Here is a 7,472-nt window from a genome sequence, read left to right as displayed (position 1 = left end):
TAAGCATATATATTTAACAAATAGATTCCATTTTGCCGTGCGTCTGTTCAGTTATAGATCACAGATGACGTCAAAATGTGGTAAGAACAAAAAAAGTGGCCCACGAGCTGCTAGGCGGGTGGGTCACTGTTGTTCTTACCACATTTTGACGTCTTCTGTGATCTATAACTGAACAGACGCACGGCAAAATTGAATCTAGCCGTTTTATATAATAAAACTCTGATTTGGACTATGAACTCTGATCACGCGCGCGAGTCACACCACCGCGTGACGTCATCTATGCGTCTGTACTCTAATAGATCATAAGTAAGAACCAATCAAAATGCGCGTAGAATTCAGGTTATTATATAAATATACAGTAGAACCCCGGTAACTCGAACTCTGTAGGGAAACGAAAAACAGTTCGAGTTAGCGGGGTTTTGAGTTATCGGGGTCGATTGAATAAGGTAAAAAGGTGGGTTCAAATCCAAGGGAAATGGAAGTTTGTTCGAGTTAGCGGGGTTGTTCGAGTTATCCGAGTTCGAGTTACCGGGGTTCTACTGTAAATGAGAACATAAAGCATATATAGAACTATATATTGTGTTGTTTGTGAAAGTTCGAAGGTCGAGTACTGTGGAGAATGACTACTTTCCGACTATGAATCTCTGTTTATAGAGAGAGAGATCTCTGTTTATGTATATGAGAGGCAGTTCAGCAAATTAATAAATGAAAACAAACAGCTGTACTCGAGAACTTTCGGAGGAAAGCATGCCGGCAGATCACAGAATAGCACACAGTCAACAGATCTTCAAGGTAGCAATGCATGCCTCTATGGGTTAGATCTCAATTGATGTCATGTTCTTCCGGGATAGGGGAGACGCGGTGGCCTAACGGTTAGGGACGGACCATTATTTTTTTGGAGGGGGGGGGGGAATGAAAAATATTGAAAAAAAATTGTTTTCAGGGCCTGGAAAGACAAAATAAATTGTTTGCAAACACGATATGTATAACAAAACATAGTAAGAATTTCGAAAAAAAATGTTTGCAGAGGTGCATAAACTAAAAAAAAAGTTTGCAGAGGAAAATTGTTCATCCCCCCCCCCCTCCCCCCCTCCAAGAAAATAATGGTCCGTCCCTTAGCGCGCTGGGGTAAGACGGGTAACTGTGTTGTGTTCTTGGGCAAGACACTACTCTCATAGTGCCTCTCTCCACCAGGTGAAAACGAGCCCTGCGAATCAATGCCGGAGGGAAACCTGCAATGAACTAGCATCCCATTCAGCGGAGAGGAGTAGAAATACTTCCAGTTGCTTAAGGCGAGGGTACACCTGAAGGTCGTTTATCCACCGCTTAAGTTGGTAAACGAATCGATGTTTTGCGATGTTTTGTTTGTTTGTTTTTGTTTTTTTTTGGGGGGGGGGGGGTGATTTTGGGGGATGTTTGGGAGTAGATAGTTTTCTCAAAGGATTAGTAAAATTTAGAGAAATAAGAAATATTGGGGATTAATATTAAAGATTAAATGTAATTGTATAATAGACCGCTTTCGTGTGTCTCAGTAGTCACAAAAGCCTATAAAAGAGCAGTAATTTAAGATAACAAAATAAGAGGAAAGATGAAATATTAAATATTAATTATAACACTGCTTGTAACTGATTACTATTTAAATTTAGCTATATTTTGCTATGTAAGGGGGCATAGCTCAGTGGTAGAGCATTCGACTGCAGATCGAGAGGTCACCGGTTCAATCCCGGTTGCCCCCTTTAGTTTTATTTCATAAGTTTCTCAGCTTTTTTTTCTAACTTTGTTATAACGCAGTCTTTTTGTTTTCAAGACTAGTGAAAAGTAGTTAGTCGTCAGTTATATATTAGTCCTGATAAATGATGCGCGTTGAAAAGAATGATTCAGAATAATTGGTTTCATTTCCGTTTTATTTGGCAAATCGTGAATTGAAGACTTCTTGGACAAAGTAGGCAGACTTATTTCCAGACATAAGGAAAATTTTTGTTACGCCCATCCTCGGAGACCCAGGGGCAGTTAGTGGGGGCGACGTGCAGCTTATCGGGACAACGGGATTTTCGGGCGAAAGTTTACAACATAGAGCGTAACAGCCCCTGGGCACTTTGTCTTACCGAACCAGTTCCAGAAGCGTTTGAACTCCTTCCTCTTGATTGGCCACAAAAATATTTTTGTGGCCAATCAGCGAGATTGACCAGAAGAGCGACTCTGACGTCTTCTTACACGAAGTTGTTTTCCTCATAGACTCGTCGTTGTTGTTAAGCCCGTCCATCAGATGATACTACGTGGGTCTCAGATAAAAAAGCAAAACAAAAACAAAACAGCGAGGCCTGGGAATATGTTAAATGGTCACTTGTTAAATGTAGCATAGCGCAAGGAAACCAAAAGTTTTTAAAGCTATACGCGAGCACCTCTTGTTTATAAGTTTTCTTTTTGTTATTTAAATATCCAACAAATTAAATAAAAACCCTTTGTTTTAACTGTCAAGCTGGCAACAAAATAACAATAGGTGACGACAGCGATATCTTCGCTAACGCGTGGCCCGTGCAGTGAAGTACCCAGACCGTGGCAAGTTCCAGAAGTCGGGCAACGACCGAGAAAAATATAAGAATTGTTGTTTACTCGAATAACTATTAAAAAGCGCGCAACTAACAGTGTAGAACTGGCAGTCGTCTAAGGCTTATTTTTTTCTTAGACTCTCCATGTAATGGCATCCGATTGATGGGCAGAGCATCCACGACGAGTCTATGAGGAAAACAACTTCGTGTAAGAAGACATCAGAGTCTCCTGGCCGGTCCTCGTCGCTGATTGGCCACAAAAATATTTTTGTGGCCAATCAGGAGGAAGGAGTTCAAACGCTTCTGGAACTGGTTCGGTAAGACAAAGTGCCCAGGGGTTGTTACGCTCTATGTTGTAAACTTTCGCCCGAAAATCCCGTTGTCCCGATAAGCTGCCCGTTGCCCCCACTAACTGCCCCTGGGTCTCCGAGGATGTGTTACGCCTTGAAGAGGAGCCAATGCACACTTTTTCGACCGAAAAACAGCCAATTAAACTAAAAAATAAAAATTTTAGCAAATGGATTGCACTGGCCGGGAATCGAACCCGGGCCTCCCGCGTGGCAGGCGAGAATTCTACCACTGAACCACCAGTGCTTGTTAGTCTAGCAAATATGAAATACAATTTTAAAAGATTTAGCACTGTCTCTCTACACATTTCCATGATTGGAAAACATTTTCATGATAGAAATACCTATATCAATCACAGTTCCCGTATTGAATGGCTCTGTCATTCAGCCATGTTTGGGTTTACGCCGAGAGTTAAATTGATTCATTGCGCCTTACAGGAACGGCGGAAAAAAAGGTCTTATAGGAAAAAATCGTAAAAAGCCAATAGTCTGCTTCTTTTATTTCCATTAAAAGGCCACTAATAAAATATTAAGTGAACTGGTTTTGTGATCACTTATTAATTATAATTATTTCTTTTTTTAAAAGAACAATGGACGTGACTGAAATGGACCACATTGAGAAAGTCTCCAAAGTAAAACTAAAGCCTGGTTTTCACTAGCGACGCAAGCACAAGCGCAAGGATAACAGGTCTTATTTCACCATGAAAACGGCTTCAACGCAAGCAAAAGCACAAGCTCATTGCATTTTGATGCTTGTACTTGTGCTTGCCGCAAGGGTCCGGCAAAATTTGTCATTTTTGCGTGATTGCGCTTGCGCTTGTGCTTGCTTCGCTAGTGAAAACCAGGCTTAACGGGGGGGCACCCTGTATATTTTTGGGTGGGGGTGTGCCGCTGGGAATTTGAAGGCCTTACCCTACACTAGACCATTTTCAGCTGATTTTTGCAACCCTATACTAGACTAGACACCGAAAATCCCTACCCTATCCCAGACTTGCATTTTTTTAGAACTGTATCACTATCAGTGTTTTAATGGAAAACCATCTGTCAACAACGATGCCGCGATGTTTTTATTAACGTTTAGGAAAGCCTCTTTCTCTTCTGAGTTTCTATTCCTATTCTGGACTTATTTCGTCATACCACCGATCAGTTTCCCGGCAAATGCTACCCTTTTCCAGACCAAAACTCTCTGATTTCTATACCCTATCCCAGACTAAACTGCTTGAAAACCATACCCTTCACAGCGGCACATACCTATATAGCTCATGTATGGGAGTGCCCCCCCCCCCCCCCCCCCCCGGAGACAACTGGGTTTGAACCGGTGCAGTCGAATGCTCTACTACTGAGCTACTACTGAGCTAGGCCATAGAATTACACAACCTGATGATGACTTCCTAAATGGCAGAAAAATAACTGTAAAAAACAATACTAACGAATAACAATATTGTTTACCTGTAGTTGTGGTTGTTTTACAAGTTTGCAGAATACCCAAGATTTTTATTTAGATTGCCTGACGATACCACGCGCTCCATTTCCTTCCTACATTAATTATGCATACAATTTTGTAACTCTTGTTCTGTGGCTCGTACTTCGTGTAGAAGACACAGTTCACCTATAACAATAGAGAACAAAAGGACAAAAGAACGAGGAATATAATAAAAACAATAGGTTTGCGAGGCAGTATTCTATTGTGACGTGTTCTGTGCTTCTACACGAAGAAGGAGCCCGTTCTGTTCATGACTGCCGTTCGTCTGTGAAGGATTATATGGAATATTTGTATGCATAATTAATGTAGGGTCCTCTGCGGAAATCTTTCCCCTTGTTCTGTCGTTGTCCAATATTTGGAACACAAATAACGTTATGTAAAAAAAAAACAGGAAAGATTTATCATTCGACGTTTGGTGTTTGTCATGACGCCATTTTCAAGAGAATAGTAAATTACATGCAAAACTCAAGAAAAACTGCAAAATAAGCATAATTACAATAAACTGGCTAAACAAACACCATGGCCTAGATGGAATCTGATTGGCCGTTTAGTGCTGATTTAAGCATGTGAATGTACAGTATTTCGTTAATAAGGCAATCAAATTTGTTGCTACATTTCGCGATGACGTGAAACTGATCGATAAAGCGCTCAGGCATTTCGCTTTTGTGTTTCAGATTTTAGTGTTTATAAATGGGATAAATCGAGGATGACTTTCTAGTGTGCTCTTCTACGCCCTTAAATGTCTTTGCTTTAGCAAATCCCTGCTGATCAAACACGGTGGCCAGATGTTCCATCCGAGAGATTCAAGTTTGTCAGCCTGTTTAGAGTCCATCTCGAGTCATCGTCTGAGGTTTGTAAGTGCTGCCACAGTGTACCTAAAATTGCATCTAATAATAATAATAAACCTTTATTTAACCACGACGTTAGGCAAATTTCCGGTAGGATTTCAACGTCAAGATCGCTGACGGTTTGATAAACTTCTGTTAAAGCAACTTTTAATACAAATTGAAAAATGATGTGCTGTTGAACACTGTTGGCAATTCACAATTATGTTCTATTCATTGCCTAGCAGTGGCAAAAAATGCTCACGAACTTAAAATTATCAATAATTAATGTTACAATATTTCGTCCTTTCCTCATTTAAATGTTCACCTAGTATTGAGAAAGATAAACGTTTTTATCTGGTTCAAAATTCGTCACGAAACGCCACATCAACCTGTTAAAGTAATTTTTTCCCGTGAATAGAAAAATGACGTTTAAATAATCTCTGTAAATCAAAATCGCTCTTAATATCCTCCTATCTGAGATCGAACGATTCTTCTGTGAATGTCAATTGATTTGGAGATCTGTAATAAATGAAATTTTTTTAAACAATTCCCCTGTTGCCAGCACACGCAAGGTTCACTGCCTTAGACTGGCATTTATTTTAGAAATGGACGGGCGATTTGATACCCTTGGGGTTGATATGAACTGAAAAACCTTGTTTGAAATTGCAAGGATTTGAACGTGCGACTATTGCATCTCTGAAAAGTGGAATATACAGATACCTTATTTCCAAAGGTTTTCACGGGTAAACTGCAAACCACGCACCGAATTTTTTTGGACTTGAATGAGCCCGCGGTTTTTCAGATAAGACGTTGCTATTTTAAGAAACATGACCTACGGTTACGGCCTCATAACCACGTGACCACTTTTTGGAATAATTCCCAGTGTTCGCGCTATTGGCGAATATTTCTTGAAAAAAGAGTCTTGTGAATGTGTTAGAACAGATCATCTTGGTGTGCTAATTTAAGCCAGAGAAAAAGTGCGCGTCACGTACGACCACACAAGAAACAGGGCACATAACACAGAATAGTCATGAAACGTGGTCTGGCCTTTGAAATGCCAGAAATCCGGTTTTCATAGCTCTTATGATTATCGGTGACTACAAAACCTTGATAGTCTGTCTCTCTGGAAAGGGACAGGTGACATTTTTGGACAATTTGTTTTCTATATGGCCTCAATAGAGTAAGAATGGCCTAATAGATGACACATATCTGTAATGACGGATATCTTGTGCAAAAAAACTACCACTTAGTCAAACAACAGTTTTGTCAAAAAATAACTCACAAAAATCCCTGTAAGTATGATAAGCAGGATGGAATGAACCATCACATATTTTCGGCAAAAAAATTTTAATTAAAAGTTTTCCACTCATTTCTAAACCCTTCAACCACGTGTGACGGAACATTTTTCGGTAAAAAGGTAGATTTTGAAACAACACAATCTTCTGTTATCGTAAAGCTAGTGTATAGGTGTTTTGCACCTGCTCTTAGAACAAAGCCTTCGAAAAAAAGACAACTGGGTTTAAAGGGCGTGAAAAGTAATATCATTAGAATTGCATAGCTTATGTAAGTCAAACTGAGTTGTCAAAACACTACATAGATTGCCGCTTAATAGAGAGAGATTATACTTGGAGTTCCGTTCAAACTTCACTTTTTATGAACTGAGATGTCGAAGTAAGAGACACACGCATATATTATGAAAACAAAATACGTATACCATATTTCGCAAAATGCAATAAAGGCTGTGACTTTTAGCAAGTGAATATTATTTAGACCTCACAAACAACTGTTCAAGTCTTATGCTATGAATCATGACTTCGATAATGAGATTAAAAAGTGTAAAATAAGTGGTTTCTAGCATAATGCTGACTTTATAAAACCTTCCTGAGCGGTTTATATCAAGTTAAAATTAAGAGTTTAAGTGGAAACATGAAATATTAATAATTACACTGCTTGTCCCTTATAACGACCAATTTTTTCCCCACGTTTCTATCCAAGGGGGCATAGCTCAGTGGTAGAGCATTCGACTGCAGATCGAGAGGTCACCGGTTCAATCCCGGTTGCCCCCTTTGATTTAATTTTCGCATGTTTTTTTTTTTTTTTTCAACTTTCGTTGATTTAGCTACGGCCTTATCCCTTTGATTTTTCGTTTTGGAAAACTAAAACTGAAACCGAAAAAAAGGGTTTTTTTTTTTATTTTTCATTACTACCAAATAAGAGCTTACTTTTTTGAATTAGAAGGAACAAATCAAAAGGCAAGCAAAAATTT

At 39.4% G+C, this 7,472-nt stretch overlaps 3 non-coding genes across 3 annotated transcripts; 2 read left to right on the top strand and 1 right to left on the bottom strand.

Moving 5' to 3' along the window:
- Nucleotides 1–1,664: 1,664 nt before the first annotated feature.
- On the top strand, nt 1,665–1,736 carry Trnac-gca (transfer RNA cysteine (anticodon GCA)). Its single transcript has one exon. It is a non-coding gene; the product is annotated as a tRNA-Cys (tRNA).
- A 1,336-nt stretch (nt 1,737–3,072) lies between these two features.
- Nucleotides 3,073–3,143, bottom strand: Trnag-gcc (transfer RNA glycine (anticodon GCC)). Its single transcript has one exon. It is a non-coding gene; the product is annotated as a tRNA-Gly (tRNA).
- Nucleotides 3,144–7,200: 4,057 nt separating this feature from the next.
- On the top strand, nt 7,201–7,272 carry Trnac-gca (transfer RNA cysteine (anticodon GCA)). The gene has a single exon. It is a non-coding gene; the product is annotated as a tRNA-Cys (tRNA).
- The last annotated feature ends 200 nt before the right edge of the window (nt 7,273–7,472 follow it).

This window comes from Oculina patagonica, unplaced genomic scaffold (assembly GCF_052425735.1).
Source record: "Oculina patagonica isolate OP01 unplaced genomic scaffold, crgOcupat unplaced443, whole genome shotgun sequence".
NCBI classification, from domain to species: domain Eukaryota; kingdom Metazoa; phylum Cnidaria; class Anthozoa; order Scleractinia; family Oculinidae; genus Oculina; species Oculina patagonica.
The sequence above is the reverse complement of the archived record's forward strand: the minus strand, read 5'-3'. Positions and strand labels throughout refer to the sequence as shown.